General features: G+C 35.2%; 1 protein-coding gene across 3 annotated transcripts in view; it reads right to left on the bottom strand.

Moving 5' to 3' along the window:
* The window catches only part of LOC141397862 (uncharacterized), a 95,141-nt gene extending 73,470 nt beyond the window's left edge, over positions 1 to 21,671 (bottom strand). The window contains exon 1 of one of the 3 annotated variants that reach the window (XM_073974678.1): positions 21,426 to 21,671. The gene's annotated coding sequence lies outside the window, so the exon portion shown is untranslated. Of the gene's footprint in view, positions 1 to 21,374 lie in introns of all 3 variants that reach the window. The other 2 variants (XM_073974679.1, XM_073974680.1) reach the window with 2 other exon arrangements.
* Positions 21,672 to 22,630: the final 959 nt, after the last annotated feature.

The raw sequence follows: 22,630 nt of genomic DNA on the forward strand, positions 1-22,630 counted from the left end.
ATTCACGTTTCTTAGAAAAAAATTTAAAAATCTATGAGGCCTAGAACTAGGAACATTCTTTAAAAAATCCACGTGTCTTAGAAAAGTTCTTAAAGAAGTCCATGGGGTCTAGAAAAATTCTAAAAAAATCCATGGGGCCTAGAAAAATTCTTTAAAAACATCCACGTATCTTAAAAAAAAAATATTAAAAATCCATGAGGCCTAGAAAAATTCGTTAAAAACCATCGTCGTTTCAGAAAAGTTGTTAAAGAAGTCCATGATGCCTAGAAAAATTCTAAAAAAATCTATGAGGCCTAGAAAAATTCTTTAAAAAATCCATGGGGCCTAGAAAAATACATTGAAATATCCAAGTATTTTAGAAAAAATCTTAAAAATCCGTGAAGCCTAGAAAATTTCTTTAAAAAAATCCACGTATCTTAGATAAAATCTCAAAAATCCGTAAGGCCAAGAAAAATTCTTTAAAAACTCCACATGTTTAACAAAAGTTCATAAAGATGCTATGATGCCTAGAAAAATTTAAAAAAAAATCCATTTTTCTAAGCTTCATGGATTTTCTAGGCTTCATGAACTTTTTTAAGAACTTGTGTAAGACACGTAGATTTTTTAAATAATTTTTCTAGGCTTCATGGGTGTTTTTAAGAATTTCCCTGGGGCACGTAGATTTTTTTAAAGAATCTTTGTAGGCCTAATGGATTTTTTAAGAATTTCTCTAGAGCACATGGATTGTTTTAGAGAATTTTTGTAGGCCTCATGGACTTTTTTAGAATTTTTCCAGGAATCATGGATTTTCTAAAGAATTTTTCTAGTGCACATGGATTTTTTAAAGAATTTTTGTAGACCTCATGGTTGTTTAAGATTTTTTCTAAGATACGTGGATTTTTTAAAGAATTTTTCTAGGCCTAATGTATTTTTTTAAGAATTTTTCTAGGCATTATGGACTTCTTTAAGAACTTTTCTAAGATACCTGGATTTTTCAAAGATTTTTTTCTCATGGATTTTTAAGATTTTTTCTAAGATATGTGGATTTTTTTAAAGAAATTTTCTAGGCCCCATGGATTTTTTAAAGAATTTTTGTAGGCCTCATCGATTTTTTTTTAAGAATTTTTCCAGGCATTATGGACATCTTTAAGAACTTTTTTAAGACACGTGGATTTTTCAAAGATTTTTTCTCATGGATTTTTAAGATTTTTTCTAAGATATGTGGATTTTTTTAAAGAAATTTTCTAGGCCCCATGGATTTTTTAAAGAATTTTTCTAGGCCTCATAGATTTTTTTTAAGAATTTTTCTAGGCATTATGGACATCTTTAAGAACTTTTCTAAGACACGTGGATTTTTCAAAGATTTTTTTCTCATGGATTTTTAAGATTTTTTCTAAGATATGTGGATTTTTTTAAAGAAATTTTCTAGGCCCCATGGATATTTTAAAGAATTTTTCTAGGCCTCATCGATTTTTTTAAGAATTTTTCTAGGCATTATGGACATCTTTAAGAACTTTTCTAAGACACGTGGATTTTTCAAAGATTTTTTTCTCATGGATTTTTAAGATTTTTTCTAAGATATGTGGATTTTTTTTAAAGAAATTTTCTAGGCCCCATGGATTTTTTAAAGAATTTTTCTAGTACACATGGATTTTTTAAAGAATTTTTCCAGGAATCATTGACTTTTTTAAGAAAATTTCTAAGATACGTTGATTTAAAAAAAAAAAAATTCTAGGCCTCATGGATTTTTTAAGAATTTCTCTGGGGCACGTGGATTTTTTTTAAAGAATTTTTATAGGCCTGCTGATTTTTTAAGATTTTCTCTGGGGCACGCGAATTTTTTAAAGAATTTTTCTAGGCCTCATGGATTTCTTAAGAATTTTTCTAGGCCTCATGGATTTTTTAAGAATTTCTCTAGGGTACATGGATTTTTTAAAGAATTTTTCTAGGCACCATGAATTTCTTTAAAAACGTTTCTAAAAAAAATTCTGGGACTCATGGATTTTTTCTAAGATACGTGGATTTTTTATACAATTTTTATAGGCTAATGGGTTCTTCTTTTGATTTTTTCTAGGCCTCATGGACTTCTTTAAGAATTTTTCTACGACACGTGGATTTTTTAAAGAATTTTTATAGGCCTCCAGATTTTTAAAGATTTTCTCTGGGTCATGCCGATTTTTTAAAGAATTTTTCTCTAGGCCTCATGGATTTTTTAAGAATTTCTCTAGGGCACATGGATTTTTTAAAGAATTTTTCTAGGTTTCAAGAATTTATTAAAAAATAGGCTCTATGGATTTCTTTAAGAACTTTTCTAAAAAAATTCTGGGCCTCATGGTTTTTTAAGATTTTTTCTAAGATACGTGGAATTTTTATACAATTTTATAGGCCTAATGGATTCTTCTTTTGATTTTTTTCTAGGCCTCATGGATTTCTTTAAGAACTTTTCTAAGACACGTGGATTTTTTAAAGAATTTTTGTAGGCCTTGGGAATTTTTTTTAAAATTTACGTGGATTTTTTAAAGAATTTTTCTAGGCCTCATGGATTTTTTAAAGAATTTTTCTAGGCACCATGGATTTCTTTTAAAACTTTTCTAAAAAAAATTCTGGGCTTCATGGATTTTTAAGATTTTTTCTAAGATACGTGGATTTTTTATGCAATTTTAATAGGCCTAATGGATTCTTCTTTTGATTTTGTCTAGGCCTCATGGACTTCTTTAAGAACTTTTCTACGACACGTGGATTTTTTAAAGATTTTTTGTAGGCCTTGGAATTATTTTTTTATAATTTGTAAGGCTAAGGCTCGTGGATTTTTTTAAAGGATTTTTCAAGGCCTTGTGGAGTTTGTAAGAAACTTTGTAGGTCAGGTGGATTTTTAATGTTTTTTTAGGCAACGAAGATTTTCCAGAGAATTTTTCTAGAATTCATGAGCTTTTTAAGAATATTTCTACGCACGTGGATATTTTAAAGAATTTTTATAGGCCTCCAAATTTTTTAAAATTTTCTCCGGGGCACGCGGATATTTTAAAGAATTTTTATAGGCCTCCAAATTTTTTAAAATTTTCTCTGGGGCACGCGGATTTTTTAAAGAATTTTTCTAGGCCTCATGGATTTTTTTAGAATTTCTCTAGGGCACATGGATTTTTTAAAGAACTTTTTTAGGCTTCATAAATTTTTAAAAAAATTTTCTAGGCACCATGGATTTCTTTAAGAATTTTCTAAAAAAATTCTGGGTCTCATGGATTTTTAAGATTTTTTCTAAGATACGTGGAATTTTTATAGACCTCATGGATGTTTTTAGAATTATGGACTTCTTTAAAAACTTTTCTAAGACACTTGGATTTTTTAAAAAATTTTTGTAGGCCTTGGAATTTTTTTTGCTAAGCTCGTGGATTTTTTAAAGAATTTTTAAGAATCTTTGTAGGCCAGGTGGATTTTTAAGGTTTTTTAGGCACCGAAGATTTTCCAGAGAATTTTTCTAGGACTCATGAGCTTTTTAAGAATATTTCATTGCCTTATGGATTTTTTTTAATTTTTCTAGGACACTCGAATTTTTTAAAGAATTTTTCTAGGCTTCATGTATTTTTAAATAATTTTTCTTGGTCTTGTGCATTTTTTAGGAATTTTTCTAGGCCTCATGGATTTTGTATGAATTTTTCTAGGCTCGTCATTTTTTTTCGGGGAATTTTCTAAGACTGATGATTTTTTTAGAATTTTTTTCTATGATTTTTTAGGAAATCATGTAGCGGTCATGGATCTCCTCCCATCCATCGCAGCAGAATAACATCTGATGTCAAGGCAAACACGAGTGGTTTTAGTCCGATTGAGAAGGTACACGAAAAAAATTTATCGATTTTTCGGCGATAAAAAAATTGTCTTATTGACAAAATTCGATAAAATTATTTGATCACAAAGTAAAAATACAACTGATAAAATATTTCACATATTGACAAAAATATTTATGAAAATATTCCACATATTCCACTTTATCAGTTCAATATAAAAAATCGATAAATATTTAAGTCAATATATGAAATATTTTATCAGTTGTATTTTTGTTTAGTGATCAAATAATTTTATCGAATTTCGTCAATATCAGGGTTTCGGAGTCGGAGTCGGAGTCGGAGTCTACGAGTCGGAGTCGAGCAATTTTGCTGGAGTCGGAGTCTGAGTCGAAAAAAATAACTCGACTCCGACTCCGGGCAACATTTTTCCAAGTTATAGAAATATAAGATTAAATTTGAAACAAGAACTTTTCTTAAAAATCATTATTTATTTTAAAAGAAAGGTATAAGAAAATATATATGTAAATTATATATTATACTAAGTTAAATGACAATTCACAGGATATTTGCTATCCTTTGAAGTGTAGTCTATTCATCCCTATTTTGTTGATCCAATTGATTCGTTACATTTTTGGAAACAAAAGTAAAGTTCTATGACAATCGAATTAAGACTGGACCTTTAACCTCTTTCGTCAGAAGTCTTACTGGTCTTCTCACAAAGTTCTATTGGTATTCTCATCTTGGTTTTTATGAGAAGTCATCCTTGTCTTCTATTAAAGACATTGTGATCTCTATGGGAAATCTTACTGAATACCCTGTGACACAAAATGGAAGTTAAGATCTGGGGGAGGAAAATTCCTTTTGGGAATGAAAGCCAAAATTGAGAACCCCAAAGGATCCCATAGCTGAAAGTCATGGCATAATGAATTTATTTTTATTTGACCCCCATCAATCATTGAGAAAATAGTTTTATATCTCTATTTGGAGATATTGTTTCGTCATTTTTAGATGGCATGTGAAATGAGGAACCTTTCTGTCAAATATGCTGTCCTAGCTCAGTTTCCATGTCCTTTTTGTTCTTGAACCCAAAAACTAAAACAAAATTGAATTTTGTACAAAAATGTTCCACCGGAAATTATATGTAGGTTTCCCATATCCATGAAATCGATATTTTCAAGTTGACAAGAGGTTTCTCATAAAATATTTTGTTGTTATTCAAACAATTGAATTACAACAAAATATGGACTAAAGCTGAAATAAACACAAAGATGTAATCTATTAACTATATATCAAATTCGGATAGTTACGCTTCTGAATTAGGCATCATAAATTCGTTGTTGGTTAACGACAGATTCATGCCGCTATAACTCAGAAGTCTAACAAACGGTGAATCTTTCTTCTAGGATTCATTATACACTCAATGAGGGCTTTAGATGTAGACATTCAAATAACCGGATCTGTCCGCCAGTAGCAGATATAGTTCATGTGTATCTGAGTTTTCTACACAATCAATTGCATATAAGAAATTCAATGAAATACATAATCATAGAGTTTTCATGAGAAAGGTTCGGGTAAAAGTGATAAAGGACAATGAAAACATGACAATATCGATTTCTTGTCCTAGTGGACAATTTTCCTAGCAACATTTTTGTAGAATATTTTCATGTACGAAATCTCCAGAAAACATCCATCTGCCTACGTGCTGAGTAGTGTACACAATCTCTCAATATTTTAATAAAATTATCCACACCACACCAAAGTTCAAAATGTGAGCGCTGAATTTTATTTAAGGGGTGATCCCTACATATAAATTTCAGAAAAAAGTAGAAAGTATAAATAGCATAGAATATGTGGTCAAATTTTTAAGTCGATCGGAACAATATTGCCGCAGATGAGCGTTGGATGGGAACAATTTATTTTATTTTGTATGCCGCATATAAACTGCGTTTTTCTCGAGATAGTTTTCAAGAAAGAGTTGGCACCGCAAAATGCTTTAATAAAAACAAGGTTTCGTAGACGACCTCAAAACTTGTTATTATTTTTCTCTTTCAGATGACGAAAAAAATCTGCCAAAAAGTTACGTAGTTTTCTCGGGGAAAAATCATGAAAAATGGCTTTTATTGTGCTTTACAACTGGGGGTCTCCTTTTGAGGCTAAGCACAATAAATTGTTGGCTTACATCCAGTTTGAAACTTGGCCGTGAATTGCTTATAGTTTTTATTGCATGTAGTCCTTACGATTTGTATTGCTCCATCATTTTCACATATTTTGAAGGCTTAAAGATTTTCTCACGCGGAGGAATTCCGTCCAGAATATACTCGTGCAAAAAAAGAAAACCCGCAAAAACTTTCTAACTTTGCTATTTGTCAATGTAATTTCGGCAGAAACAGTATTTATAAGTTCAAATGTATTCGAACGAATGCCCTTTCTAATGAATATGTAAGGAAAAACTAACACATTAGCCTATATAGGCCAAAATATAGGAAACAAGTGAGCAAAGGCTATAGTCGGGACGGGGCCGACCATGTGATACCCTACACCACTACCCCTGTGCATAGGCTTTTCACTGGTAAACATTTCTTTTAGGGACTATAATCCGACTACCACCAAAAACAATATGCCTCTTTCTCTCTGGGACCCCCATAAGCAACCAAAATTTCGTGACCATCCGATCAAAATTATGACCTGTAGCTTGATTGCAAAAAATGGAAGAATTGGATGCATTACCGACTATTGTGGTATCTCCCTTGTTTGACCACATTCGCCAACCTGCTTTACAACAATGTAAAGGTAATATTTTCTTCTTCCATTTACAGACTTTGCCGTTGGAATACACCTACTAGAAGCCGATATATTCACAAAGTATAAAACTTTGAATTTGTCTCCAAATGAGTTTTCCCCATTCCGACCCCTAAATATTATCCGACTATCACCAAAGTCAATAGGCTTCTTCCTCTGTGGGGCCCCCATCTACCCCCAAAATTTCGTCACTATCCGATCAAAATTCCAACTTGTACAAAAAATTTAAAAATTGGGTATATTAGTGAATTTTGCAATATCTCGGTTTGCTCACTTACGCCAACATACTTTGCATCAATATAAACGAGGTCTTTTCTTCTTCCATTGACGGGTATTCCTTTTGGAATACTCCAACAAGAGGCGGAGATATTCGCATAAGGAAAAAACGTTGACTTTTCTCCACATAAGCTTTTCGCTTATTCCGACTCCTGAATATTGTCCAACCATCACCAAACTAAATAGGCTTCTTCCTCTTTAGGACCCGCATCAACTCCCAAAAAATTCGTGACGATCCGATCAAAATTGCGACCTGTAGCCTGATTACAAACAAATCGGAAAATGGGATGCATTACCGACTATTGCGATATCTCTGTTGTTTGAGCAGATACGACAACCTAATTTACATCGTTGTAAAGATGATATTTTCTACTTTCCTTGCCAGGTTTTGCTTTAGATATACTTCTTAAAGGAACAGAGATATATGCTTTGAAATATAACGTTGACCTTTCTCCAAATAAGTGTTTGCCCATTCCGGCTCCTGAATATCATCCGACCATCATCAAAATCAATAGGCTTCTTTCTCTTTGGGACCCCCATTAACCACCAAGATTTCGTGACGATCCGATCAAAATTGCGACCTGTAGCGTGATTACAAAAAAATCGGAAAATGGGATGCATTATCGACTACGGCCATATCTCTGCTATTTGACCACCTACGACAGCCTACTTTACATCGTTGTAAAGGTGATATTTTCTACTTTCCTTGCTAGGTTTTGTTTTTGATATACCTCTTAAAGAAACAGAGATATTCGCTTTGAAATAAAATGTTGACTTTTCTCCGAATAAGTTTTTTGCCCGTTCCGACCCCTGAATATTATCCGACCATCACCAAAATCAATAGGCTTTTTCCCCTCCGGGACCCCCATCAACATCCAAAATTTCGTGACGATCTGATCAAAATTGCGATCTGTAGCGTGATTACAAAAAAATGAAAAAATGGGATGTATTGCCGACTATTGTGATATCTCCGTTATGTGGCCACCTACGCCAACCTACTTTGCATCCCTGTAAAGATGGGGTTTTCTACTTTCATAGTCAGACTTTGTTTTTGGAAGATCCCCAACCGAAGCTGTGATATTCGTCATTATCTTTAAAATCGCAAAAATAAAAAGTTGGGTTCTATTAGCGGCTATTGCGATATATTCGTTGTTTGATCACCTACGAGAACCTACTTTACATCATTAGAAAGGCGATATTTTCTACTTTCATTGCCAGGTTCTGCTTTTGGTATACCCCATATTGAAGCTGAGATATTCGCTTAGGAAAAAAACGTTGTCTTTTTCTCCAAATAAGTTTTTTGCCCATTACGACCCCTAAATATTATCCGACCATCACCAAAATCAATAGGCTTCTTCACCTGTGTGACCCCCATTAACCCTCAAAATTTCGTGACGATCCTATCAAAATTGAGACCTGTAGCGTGATTTCCAAAAAAGTGGAAAAATGGGATGTATTACCGACATTTGCGATATATCCGTTATTTGGTCACCTACGCCGACCTAGTTTACATCATTGTAAAGATGGGATCTTCTACTTTCATAGCCACGCTTTGCTTTTGGAAAGTCCCCAACCAAAGCGATGATATTCGTCATTGCAACTAAAATCGCAAAAATGAAAATTTGGGTTTTATTGGCGACTATTGTGATATCTTCGTTGTTTGATCACCTACGAGAACATACTTTACATCATTAGAAAGGTGATATTTTCTACTTTTATTGCCAGGTTTTGCTTTTGGTATACCCCGTATAGATGCTGAGATATTAGCTTTGGAAAAAAACGTTGTCTTTTTATCCGCATAAGTTTTTTGCCCATTCCGACCCCTAAATATTATCCGACCATCACCAAAATCAATAGGCTTCTTCCCCTCCGGGACCCCCATTAACATCCAAAATTTCGTGACGATCCGATCAAAATTGCGACCTGTAGCGTGATTACAAGGTTTAGATGGACAGACGGACAGACGGACAGACGGACGGACGGACGGACGGACGGACACACATAGCCAGATCGACTCAGCTCGTCGAGACATTCATTTTGGTATATATAAGCATGGGTCTACGACCATTATTTCGATGCGTTACAAACTTTTTGGCCAAAACCAACTTATAATACCCTCCCCACATAGTGGTGTAGGGTATAAAAATTAAAATTTTGTGCACATTTTATTCATGTTTAGTGGTATAGGAATTCACTTTCGGAGTCGACCCGGAGTTTGAGTCGGAGTCGGAGTCGTGAAAAAAACTCGCCAGGAGTCGGAGTCGGAGTCGAGCCGAAAATACCTCGACTCCGAAACCCTGGTCAATATGATAATTTTTTTTATCGCCGGATTTTTTTTTTCTTTGTACGACATGCTGTATTTGTTTAACTGGCCAGTTAAACTCAATCACCTGTTTCCTGATTCTTAATGAACGCAGCCAGTCCACGTTGCAGAATTTCTGATGTGTACCCAGCGGAACTAGAACACTGAAAACATATACGAACGCATATATTTAGATTGCTACATCATAACAATATGGTCCTCTGAGACAAGACTACTTTGTCGTCATATCGACGAGTACTTGGCCTTCTTACTACAGAAGACCAAGATGTCTCTCACAGAAAACCAAGAAATCTTCTCATGGAAGACCAAGAGGTCTCTTCATAGAAGACCAAGAAGTCGTCTTCGGATAAAAGACCAAGATGTCTTCTCAAAGAAACCCAAGAGGTCTTCCCATAGAAGTCCAAGAGGTCTTTTTATAGAAAACCAAAGGTGAGGGGGTCTCACAGAATACACAAAGGTGTTCTTATAGAACATCAAAAGATCTTCTCATAGAAAAACAGGAAATCTTCTCATATATGACCAAAAGGGCTTCACATAGAAAATTAAAAGGTCATCCTACCAAAAGGTCTTATACAAGAAGAAGGTATAAAGGTCTTCTCATAGAAGAGCAAGAGGTCTTTTCATTGAAGACCAAGAGGTCTATACATAGAAGACTAATAGGTCTTCTTTACGAAGACTATCAAGTAAGACAACCAGTAGGTATTCTTATAGAAGGCTAGTACGTTTTCTCATAAAATGCAATAGGTTTTTAATTGAGATTATGTCTTCTTATAGAAGACTGATACGCCTTCTCATAGAAGACCAAGATGTCTTCTGATAGAATATCAATAGGTCTTTTCATAGAAGGTCAAAAGATCTTTTCGTAAAAGACCAATTGATCTTCTCATACAAACAGAAAGATCTGATAGAAGACCATGAAGTCCTCTCATAGAAGAAACCCACCTATCTTCTCATAGAAGGCTAATAGGGGTTCTCATAGCTGACTAATATGTCTTCTTATAGAAGGCTAAAGGTCCTCTCATAGAAGACCAATAGGTCTTTCCATTAAAGAACAATGGGTCAACCAATATGTCTTTTCATTTCATTTAGAAATCGATCTATAAGTCTTCTATTTAAAACCCATTTGGACTTCTCACTACGGACCATAACGACACCGAATATTATATGTATGAGTGGCAACACTAGTGTTTATAAAATCCTCAGAGAATCCAAATTTTATAGAGTAAGGTTCAAAAGAGGATATGAAACTAACAGAGAGGATAGAGAGAGAGAGGGAAACGACACTATCTAGTTATGTGCCCTTTCAAAAAGTCCTTATTGTGTGTATAACAAGGCAGAGGGAGGATGTAATCAACAGAGAATTGAAAACGTATAGAGTAAGGTTGGAAACAAAAGGACACAAACAGGATAGAGAAAGAGAACCAAAACTAGTTGCAGAGAAATCCTAGATGAATTACGATTATCTATTGGCAAATTTAGATAACAAATGAAAAATGTTTTGGGTATTTGCAAATGGAAAGGGATATAAACAAAAAATAGCTACTAGACGAAAAAAAAAAAAACAAAAACGAAACATGGAAAACAAACGAAAATGGAAAAGATAAAATACATTAGTTGATATATTTTTAAATGGAAAATTTATTTATTTAGTACATATTTTTTCCCAAACTAAGACCATAAATATTATGGTCTTCGGTAGGAATCTTTCAATACTAAATTGCGTTTTATTTCACAAAACAATGGCAAAAAACGAGTACTTCGAGTAATAGAATTACGTTTCCATTTAATTATTCTTTAGTCTGTTTGGTGATTGTTTATTGCCTTATGGTGCGATTGTTTTTTTTTTTTGTGTTTTTTTTTTTTCTTCTAATTAAATCAAAAGTATATTTATTTTGCTTTGCCGATTTACGATTCATCCATTTCACACAACAATGTTGTTGGGTTTGTCGGATTTGTCATTGAACAATGCCGCACGGAATACCAGAAATCTATTAAACTGTGGTGTGGTGTTTCTTCCTTTTGCTCTTTACTATCATTTATAAGGTCATTAACTTGAGGGTGGAGGTTGGGTTAATAAAAAATCTTGTGTAAGGTTATTTGGTAAATCAATGGACTATTGTCAAACACACCATTCAGGGTGTTTGTATGTCAGTTAAAATTTTTTTATTTGCAATTTTGTTTGTTTTTTTTTTTTTTTTTTAAATAGCCTGGCTATATCCAATAGTTGGCGTTTTAATATTTTATTAAAAAAAGTTATTTATTAGAGAAAAAAATTTTGGATTGTTCGCTAAGTGGTGGGGCAGTGAGACTATAATTTCGAACCTCGCCAAAGGTTCGTATCAGTTCCCTAGTTTTTTGTCTACGGCTATTCTCCGCCGAAGTTATCTTTATAAGACTTTTAGGAGGTATTTAGACTCTCCAGTCTATTAACATAACTCCCTATATAATCTTTGATATATATCTAAAGACCTTCTATTGGTAAAACACTTCTTACAGGCCATCTTCCGATGAAGGAGCACCTCTAGTCGTCTAGAAAATTGTCTGATGATTTTCTATACCTTTTTATACCCTCAGCCTTTAGGCTAAGGAACGTATATGAAGAAAAGACAAAATTTTTTAGTTTTCCATAAAAAAAAATATTAAAATTTTTTTTCAAGCTACATGAAAGATTTTTGGTACATAGATTGGGAAAAAAATGCCATTCTTAAATCTGTTCGAGATACTAATTTTGGTTGTTGCGCGCAAAAGTTATGGCGGTTTCAATTCTGATAAAAAGAAAAAAATCTTTTAAAGACTCTAATCATTATATTGAGAAACTCTCTTAATTAGAGGCTCCCTACATACTATATGTTTACTGAGGTCCCATAACTTTAGTGAAAAAGTTGTGCATTTTCGCGGAAATTAGGAATGAATTCCAAACAATTGGTAGTTTGCAACTTGTTTTAATAAAATTCAACATGCTTATGCCTCTGAAAAATATATAAAAAATATGTACGTAATCTATACATCGCGAAGATTTAAATGAAACCAAAACTATACAAATCCGTTTAGTGGTTTTCATATTATAGCGAAAACAAAAAAATATATTGAGGAAATTTATAAAATTTTTGTAAGAGAAAATATTTATTAAAATTTATTTTGTGAGTTAGTTGAACAAAATGTAAGAAAAATAGGTCGGAGTTTTTCTTCTATTTTAGTTAAATTTCACGCAAAAAATCACATTTTTTATTCTAATCACTTCTCGAAAACACGCTAACATCTAGCAGAAGATATGGATATCTTTCAAATAAATGTTGGGTTCCTTTAAATGGGGTATAATCTTGAAATAAAATTGTATCGGGTAATGTTCATTTTGAAATGCGTGTAAATCGCGAAATCCTCAAAATCACTTGATGCGCATGCGGTTTACCAATACAGCGAATTCTTCTCTTTTAATTTGTACACATTTGCCAGGATTTACTTTGGCCGCTAAGATGTAGCATCGTCTGCAGTTTAGAGTGCAACAAACTGTATAACGCTTATATTTTGCACAAAGTGCATACACTTTTTATGCGCATCCGATTTCACTATCAACCCTGAAAAAATACATCGATCTAAACATATTTCAATAAAATTCATCAAGAACCGTGGATGTAGCATCACACAGTATTTTTTGGATAAATCGGATACAGCTCCCACGCCACTAAATTTTTCAAACCGCTGTTTTCGCACAAACGCGAGTGATGATTCACTTTCTTCATTGAAATGGAAACGATCCACATAAAACGCGAATTAGTCAGCGATATTTTGAAACAAATTTTTCGCAAATTTTTCAATTTTTGCAGTAGCCATTTCCGCCGTTCTAGTAGATGGATTTTTATGATCTGTGATTCATATGATCCGGATCGTCAAAAAACTAAAATATCGCGGGGTACCAGCACACTCAAAACGATATTGTAAATACTGTATCCAAAAAATAGGTTTTTTAGAAAAAATATCACACTAAATTTTGGCCCTTGGCAGTAGATTACTCTGCTGCTGTGTGGGCTACATACTCAATATACATATCAGATTATGCGAAATCGCGAGTTCTTTAATCCTATAATTTGTTTTTCGAAATATCCGAATGCGCGTCCCAGTTACATAAAAAATACAAAAAACACCTGAAATCCGGCTTCAAAATGTCAGCATCCATAAAAGGTGGATGCAGTGGAAATTTTGGAAAGTGATACATTAGAAGTGTAATCTTCATTTTGTATTCTTCTACTTTTACTTTGGACAGATGTCCGTCATTTGAATGGTTTAATCAGAAATCGAATAGCAATGTAAAAAAACTGTTTAGCTTCAACGTGTTTTACATATGTTTTTTCCTTTACGCGGTCGTAAATACCACGTAAGTTAATTTTTTTTTGCTAAATTTTTGAGCTTTGTACAAAAACATCTAAAATAATCCAGCAATAGTCATAGTTACTGGTAAACTACAATAGTTCGCGTATTATAATAGTGCAAACCTTGGCTTCATGGAAACTAAAAAATTTTGACTTTTCCTCATATACACTTTGATACGATGAAAATATGCCTCATCGAAATAATGGTTTTAGACCCCAAGTATGTTTGGACGAAATGTGTTTCAAACAATTTGGAGTCGATATAGCCATGTCCGTCCGTCTGTCTGTCCTGCTGGCTGGAGCGCACGATAACTCTCGAACGGATGAACCAATTTGGTTCAAATTTTGGCTTTCGTAATATTTTGCCCAAACTTAGTTTAAGTTCGAAGATGAGCTACATCGGTCCACTCCTTCCGGTACCTCCCCCACAATAGTTCGAAAATGTTCGGAAAGTTTGTGCGCACGATAACTCTTGAAGGGAGTGACCGATTTGGTCCATACCTTGTATAGTGTAAACCTTCTACCAGAGTAATATGAGGCTCCAATATGGTCTCAATAGGTCCACTCCTTCGGGTACCTCCCACACAAAATTTCGGAAAAATTCAGTTTAGGGCCATCTCTCGAATCGCTTTGATTTTTGTTTTAGCAACTTGTATTCACTGCCCTCCATACGACGGTACAAGTTTCATCAGGGGCAAGTCCATACTTCCTGAGAAAATAGCATGAAAGTTGCAAAAAAAACCCCTATGACAACGTGTAAGGTGGTTGGAGCGCACGATAACTCTCGAACGGATCTGCCGATTCGGTCCAAAATATGGTCTTAGTAATATTTTGTCCAAACATAGTTTAAGTTTGAAGATAAGCCATATCGGTCCACTCCTTCAGGTACCTCCCCCACAAAAGTTCAAAAATGTTCGGAAAAATTGTTCGTACGGTAACTCTTGAAGGGAGTGGCCGAATTGGTCTACACTTTACACATCCTAATATATCTACCAGATATAGATCAGGTTCAAATAAGGACTAAATTTGTCCACTCTATCCGGTACCTCCCACACAAAATTTCGGATAAGTTCACTTTAAGACCTGCTATCGAATCACTTTGATTTTTGTTGAAGCAACTTGCATTCTCTGCCTCATTTACGATGGTAAAAGTTTTTTAGGGGCAAGTCCATAATTCTTGAGCAAACAGCCCGAATAGTGTGGCACCATATGTTGCGGCTGGAGATCCACTTCCATAACGGTCAATGGCGATCCATTCCTTTTAGTATCTCCTCCGCAAAACTTTTGATCTTTACATTTTTAAAACCCCCTAAATACAAACGTATTTTGGGAAAAAAAATTGTTTCAATATACACAGGCTGAGGGTATATCTCTGTCGGCAAAGCCGACTGATACTTTTTTACTTGTTTGAATAGAGAAGTATTCTTGAAAGAAAATCTCCTAAAGACTTTATTTCAGAAGTTTTCTTGAGAAGGTCTTCTATGAGAATACGTCTTGGTCTTCTATGAGAAGAATTCTTGGTATTCTATTAAACTACCTAATGGACTACTATGGGAAGTCATCTTGGTGTTCTTTGGGAAGATACGTGGTCTTCTATGAGAATATCTCTTGTGAAGACTTCAGTGGCTTCTGTGGAAAGACCTCTTGGTGTTCTTTGGGAAGACCAGTTGATCTTTTGTGAAAGGCCTCTTGGTCTTTTGTCGAAAGACCTCCTGGTCTTCTGTGGGGAGACGTCTTGGTTTTTTTGGAAGATCCTTTGGTGTTTGGTCTTCTGTAAGAAATTATATTGTCCTTCTAAGAAAAGATCTCTTGGTCCTCTTTGAGAAGATCTCTTGGTATTTGATTTTCTGTGAGAAGATCTTTTTGTCTTCGTTGAGAAGACCTCTTTGTTTTCGTAGAGAATACCACTTGGTATTCTATGAGAAGACCACTTCGTCTTCTTTAGAACGACCTCTTGGTCTTTTTTAGGAAGACCTCTTGGTCTCTTTGGAGATTCCTCTTGGTATTGGTACTCTGTGAGTAGACAACTTGGTCTTCTATGAGAAGACCTCTTGGACTTTAGTCTTCATTAACAAGACTTCCTTATCTTCTTTGGCAAAACCCCTTCATCTTTGGTCTTGTACAAGAAGACCTCTTCGTCTTCTATAAGAAGACCACCTGGTGTGCTATGAGAATAAATCTTCGCTTTTGATCTTCCATGAGAAGATCCTTTAGGTATTATACCAGAAGACTTCTTGGTATTCTATTAAACGACCTCATGGACTACTATGGGGAGTCATCTTTGTGTTCTTTGGAAAGATACATGGTCTTCTATGAGAATATCTCTTGTGAGGACTTCATTGGCTTCTATGGAAAGACCTCTTGGTGTTCTTTGGGAAGACCAGATGATCTTTTATGAGAAGACCTCTTGGTCTTCTTTGGAAAGACCTCTGGTCTTCTGTGGGGAGAACTCTTGGCGTTTTCAGGAACACCTCGTGGCCTCATTGGAGATTCCTCTTGGTATTGGTACTCTGTGAGTAGACAACTTGGTCTTCTATGAGAAGACCTCTTGGACTTTAGTCTCCTATAATAAGACCTCTTTGTCTTCTTTGGAAAACCCTCTTTGGTCTTCTATAAGAATACCTCTTCGTCTTCTATGAGAAGACCACCTAATCTGCTATGAGAAGGCCTCTTTGCCTTTGGTCTTCTATGAGAAGACCTATTGACCTTCTTTGGGAAGACCTTTTGGTCTTCTATGAAAAGACCTCTGATCTTTGGTCATATGTGAGAAGATCTCTTGGTTTTTCTGTTAGGAGACCTCTTAGCCTTCTTTGGGAATAGCTTTGGTCTTTGGTCTTCTATAAGGAGTTATTCTGATATTCTATAAAAAATATTTCTTGGTCTTTGTTTTTCTTTGATTTTCTGTGAGAAGACCTCTTTGTCTTCGTTGAAAATACCTCTTGGTCTTTGATTTTCTGTGAGAAGACCTTGGACTTGGTTTTCTATGAGAATACAGCTTGGTCTTCTTTGAGAATACCTCTTGGTCTTCTTTGGAGAGATCTCTTGGTTTTTAGTATTCTGTGGGAAGACAACTTGAACTTCTATGAAAAGATCTCTTGAACTTTAGTCTTCTTCTTTAATAAGACTTCCTTATCTTCTTTGGGGAAACCACTTCATCTTTGGTCTTGTACAAGAAGAATTCTTCGCCTTCTATGAGAAGACCACCTGGTCTGCTATGAGAATAAATCTTCGCTTTTGATATTCTATGGGAAGACATTTTGGCCATATACGAAAAGACCTTTTGGACGTCCAGGAGAAGCTCTCTTTGTCTTTGGTCTTTTATGGACTTTTTATGAGAAGCCCTCTTGGTCTTTTGTCGTCTATGGGAAGACATCTTATGGAAAGACATCATGGTATTTAGTCTTCGATGTATTCTATGTGAAGTAGGGTGGGGCGATTTGAACACCACCACGGGCGTCTGGATTTTCTGATTATTGGGATTGTACTGAGCAAAAAAGTCCACTAGACCATATGTCTACGGTGAAAATCGAGCCCCCGGATTTTGACTTGAAGTTCTTTTCAAGGGTTTTTGGATATTTTGGCATATATGTAACAGCCAAACCACTGAGATTTTCGATCAAACACAAAGACAAAAATTGTAGCCAAGACAATAATTAAGAACTCTCTAGTACACAGCAAAAGCATTGGAACGCTCCTTCAGGCAGTTATGGCCCCGTGAATGTGCACATTTTTCGGAAAATATCGATAAATTACACTGTGCTACAAAATTTGACTCAAAGTCAGTGGGTGGAAATTTCCTTTTGGAGATGAAAGCCCTTGGTGAGTGTACTAAGAACGCAAAAGGAAATTTTCAGGATAGGTCAAGTTTCTAAGAAATGGTTTGCCCAAAATATCCTTGAAAAAAATTTCAAGTCAAAATCCGAGGGCTCGATTTTCACCGTAGACATATGGTCTAGTGGACTTTTTTGCTCAGTACAACCCCAAGAATCAGAAACTCCAGGCGCCCACTATCACTTTTTTCCTTCCATACAAATCGCCCCGGCCTAATGTGAAGGCCTTTTGGTTTTCTATGGGGAGACCCCTTGGTATTTGGTCTTCTATAAAAAAGTATCTTGGTCTTCTATAAAAAAGTATCTTGGTCTTCTATGAAAAGATCAGTTGGTCCTCTATGAGAAGAATTCTTGGTCTTTGGCTTTCTATGCGGACATCTCTTTGTCTTCGTTGAGAAGGCCTCTTGGTCTTCTGTGAGAAGACAACTGGGTTTTCTACGAGGATACCACTTGGTCTTCTATGAGAATGGTATTCTTTGGAGACACCTCTTGGTCTTTGGTGTTCTATGAAAAGACTTCTTAGACTTTAGTCTTCTTTAATAGGACCTCTTTCTTTCTTCTGTGGGGAATCCTCTTCATCGCTGGTCTTTTATGAGATGACCTATGATGAGGCCTCTATGATGAGGCCTCTTCGCCTTTGGTCTTCTATGAGCAGACCGCTTTGTATTCTTTGGGAAGACCTGTGTAAAAAGACCTCTTTGTCTCCATTGAGAAGACGTATTAATCTTTGTTATTCTCTGAGAAGACCGTTTGTTCTTCTATGAGAAGCTTCCGTGAGAAGACCTCTTGGTCTTCTATCAGAAGACCTCTTGATGGTCTCTGAGAAGTTCTCTGTATCTTCTATGGAAAGAATAAGGAGAAGGCCCAAACGTTTATATGAGAATAAGGAGACTTCTTGCTCTTCTATGAGAAGACCTCAAGGTCTTCTATGACAGCATCTGGTAAAAAGGGGCACACGTGCCCTTGATGAGAATAACAACAGAACAACCACCATTTAGTCTTCGTTCACAAGTCAATGAAGCAATACATTAACGCACACGCTGTTTGTGGAGAGAGAGAGAGTCGTATGAGTGAGACCGCAAGCAATGCGTTTGTATTAGTGCTGATACCTTTCAGCATCCGGCAAAAAGGGGCACACGTGCCCTTGATGAGAATAACAACAGAACAACCACCATTCAAGAAGAAGAAGGAGAAGGCCCAAAGATTTATATGAGAATAAGGAGACTTCTTGCTCTTCTACGAGAAGACCTCAAGGTTTTCTATGACAGCATCCGGCAAAAAGGGGCACACGTGCAGTTGATGAGAATAACAACAGAACAACCACCATTCAGTCTTCGTTCAGAAGTCAATGAAGCAATGCATTAGAGCACAGGCTGTTTGTGGAGAGAGCGAGAGTCGTATGAGTGAGACCGCAAGCAAAGCGTCTGTATTAGTGCCGATACCTGTTCTATGAGGGGTGCCACCGTGGTGCAATGGTATGCACACCCGCCTTGCACGCTAAAGGTCGTGGGTTCGATTCCCCGGCCAGGCAACATTAAACATTTTTCAACGGTGGCAAAATATCCCTCAGTAATGTTGGCGAAATTTCCTGAGTATTTCAGCCTTGTAAAACTTCTCTACAAGTGGTGTCGTAGACACGCCGTTCGGACTCGGCGATAAACAGTAGGTCCCATATCATTGAGCTAATATGAATCGGGGTGCACTCATTGATATCAGAGAAGTCTCCCTTGTCCCGTATGGGATGTTTGTGGAACAATTACAATTACCTGTTCTATGAGACCACTTCTATGTTTCTATGGAAAGGTCTCGTAGGCTTTGGTCTTCTAAAAAATAGCTCTTGGTCGTCTATGGTTTTCTATGGAAGTCCCAATGGTCTTCAATGAAAGGCCCCTTGGTCTTTCATGGAAGGTCTTTTGGTCGTCTGTGGGAGACCCCTTGGTTTCTATGAAAAAAAAAAAAATCCCGGTCTTTGGTCTTCTACAAGAAGACCTCCTGGTCTTCTATGATGTCCTCTTGGTCATCTATGGAATGTAGAAATCTCTTCCCTCTCTATATTAAAAATATCTCACAATGGCCACCTAAGTCTAAAGAGAAGACCTCTTTAAAACCAATGTCCCTCTAACGAATTTCTGCATATAGAAGACTATTAAAGCTATACATGGACCTACTACCTAGAAAATATCTTGGGAATATGTTATTTCCATAGAAACATTGAAGAGTATTCCATCTATGAATGACCAGGCGATGGTCTTCTATCTGTAGATGATATAGTAAAGTCTTTCTATCTATAGATGACCTGGGGAAGATCCTCTAATGAAGACTTCTAAATGTCTATATGAAACTTTTATCTAGAGAAAACCAGGGATTATCTTTCGCCTTTAGAAGATCTTGGGATTATCCATAGTAACCGGGGAAGGTTTTTAATTCTTATACGACCTGGGAAAGGACTTTTATCTACAGGTGACACAGGAAAGACTTTCTATCTACGCATGACATTGAGAAGGTCTTCTATCTATAGATGATTTGAGAGGGGTAATTTATTTATGGAAGACATGGGGAAAGTTTTCAATCTATAGGAGGCCTGTGCAAGGTCTTTTGTCTATAGAAGATTTTGTTAAAGGTCGTCTATCTCCTATCCAAAAAAACCTGGCGAGAGTCTTCATAATATGGAATACTGCAGGAAAGTCATCAGTCTACACCTGTACGTAAGACCCAAGAGACCTATGGAGGGTATTCTATGAAGAAAAGACCTCTGATAGATCTACTATTAAGCGGAAACCAACTATAGCTTTTCTATGGAGAGAAACCCCACAGATCTCAAAAAAAATTATAGAAAGATTTTCCTCCTTAGGTCTTTTTCTGGACCTAAGATATCCTCAAGGTGTTCCGTGAGTAGAAAACATTTAAAATTGTTCGGCTTTTATGTATTTATCGAAATCGAGAAATATTGATCTTGAAATTTTGGGCAATTTTCTGTCGATATTTACTGTTAAATTTGAAGTTAAAAGAATTTTTTCTTGTACAGCTTACATTAACACCTGTCTATAGGAGAAGGTATTTACAGCAATCGGAAGGAAGTATGGAAACAACAACGTTGTGATCAGTATTACCACGATTAACTATGATACACATTTTAAATCAATTCCAGGGGTTCCAAGATACGTTAACTTTTCCTTGAACTGCCCTCAAATAAGGTCATTGTACTACAAGTAGAATTCCTTCATAAGTTACATTATTTGTATCATCCTTTTTCTTTATATTTCCTTGGTTCTGTGTGATGGTATCCCTTGGAAACATTTTAATTTTATTTTAAAACTCATTAACGAGTAATTTTCTTAACATTGCCTGCAGGTAGTGGATATTTTAAATATATAAATAACAACTCTTACACAAAAAAAGAAAATCCTAAATAAGATACTTAAAGGAGAGGGAGGTGGCAATAAAAACAACAAACAAAACAACACACACTGAGACAACATGACATAATAGGTAGGGGGTCGGTCGGTCATAATCGTTAGCTTCTGTTATTGGACTTCTTTTCTACGTTTTGTTTTTTTTTTTTTTCGCTTCACTGAGTATCCGAGTATCCAATAAATGTTTCAGCAACAACAAAAATAACATTTTCCTTAATGATTTTTAAGACCGACGTTTTCAATTGATTTCATTTGAGGTTTGGTTTTATTAATTTTTCACAGGGTTCACGTTAAATAAAATCCAGCACAAAATTCTTTTCATTTTATATTTTTCAATTTGTTTATTTTTAAACCATTTTGTAGCAAATTAATAAAATTTTTGTAATTGCAATTTTGTTTATTCCAAAACAGATACAAAATGTATCTCTTCTATTTTCATTTGGATTGCTTATAATTGAACAATTTTGTTTCCAGTTGTCATAATTATTAATAGTTGATGGTCGAAGGTTTTGTTTTATTTCACATCTGTATGTACACCACAAGTACAATTTTTATTTTTTGCGATAGTAGTAATACATAATGGCTTGTGTTTAGTATATTTTTACTTTTATTTTTCTTCAATTAACTCGAGATATTACAAAAAAAAAAAAACGAACCACAAACACACAAAGCGCACTACTGAACCAGCAGAGAAACAACTCTTTGACAACAATCCACCAGAACTACGTTGTAACACGCTCCAATATCGAAAAATTACTGACTGTCATGCCGTGGATATTTTTTGAGTTGGCCCCTTTTAGTTTGTTTTGTTTGGATTTTGATGTGCGCGCCGAGCTCTGGCTCTCTTGTCCACCACCACAACAACAACAACATTCCCTTCGAAGAGAACAACACTTTTGTGTGTTAGGAGGAGACGACATCTCATTCTTTTATTATTTTTGTTTTTATTTACGTTTTCCTTTCATTTCTGTCATTCCTTCTTTGTCTGCGAATCAAGTTGTTTATATTTTGTTTTTACCTTCCTTTTACATCTCATTTAGCACAACATACAAGAAGCAAAATACTAGTTTATTCCCAGCAAACCAATCGCAACGAAATCGGAACAAAATTCAGACGATACGTTCGATTTCGGATCCGAAATCGTAACAACAGCTTTGTTCCACAACTAAAAAGTTTTTACAAATTTTACCACTTTTAAAAAAAAATGGCGCTGAATTACGCCCTCTTTAAAAACTTTTTACTCGACAAATTTGAGCGTGTAAAAAATAGTAACATGGTTGCCGGCGCACAGTGGTTCAGAATCGTTTTTTCCTGGTACAAATTCTGTAACTTTTGAACTGATAGAGATATATCCATAATCCGTTTTTGTTAGACAGATAACACAAGAAGCTTTCAGACTAATTATAAGTGGTGAAATTATGTCTCGTAGTTGCAGAGAAATTCAAGGTCAAAATTAAACTTTTGAATTTTTTAACTATTTTTTATCAAAATATTTGTGTGTTTTTATATCTTCCTATCTATTAAAGATGTTCAAACACCAACAAATAAACAAAAATAATTTGTGTCAAAAAGCTGTAATTCATATGGAAACAGTAACGAAAAACACACATTTTTACCCATGAAATTTCAATAAATTGAAAAAAGTGTAAAACGGACGGAACGGGACGGGTACAAAAGTACATATGGGCTGAAAGAAGAAACTCTAGGGCATCTTTCTGTGATAACAGAACTTTGTTCCATGTTGTTCCACAAAAGTTCTAGTCCACTAAATTTAGAATTTCATAAAATTTAGTACCTGAGGAAAAATAAAATAGATCATGTTGTGTAAACGCTACGGTAATTTACTAAAACAATTTTTAAA

Source organism: Musca autumnalis, unplaced genomic scaffold (genome assembly GCF_047663935.1).
Source record: "Musca autumnalis isolate F117 unplaced genomic scaffold, ASM4766393v1 scaffold_3, whole genome shotgun sequence".
Classification (NCBI taxonomy): Eukaryota; Metazoa; Arthropoda; class Insecta; order Diptera; family Muscidae; genus Musca; species Musca autumnalis.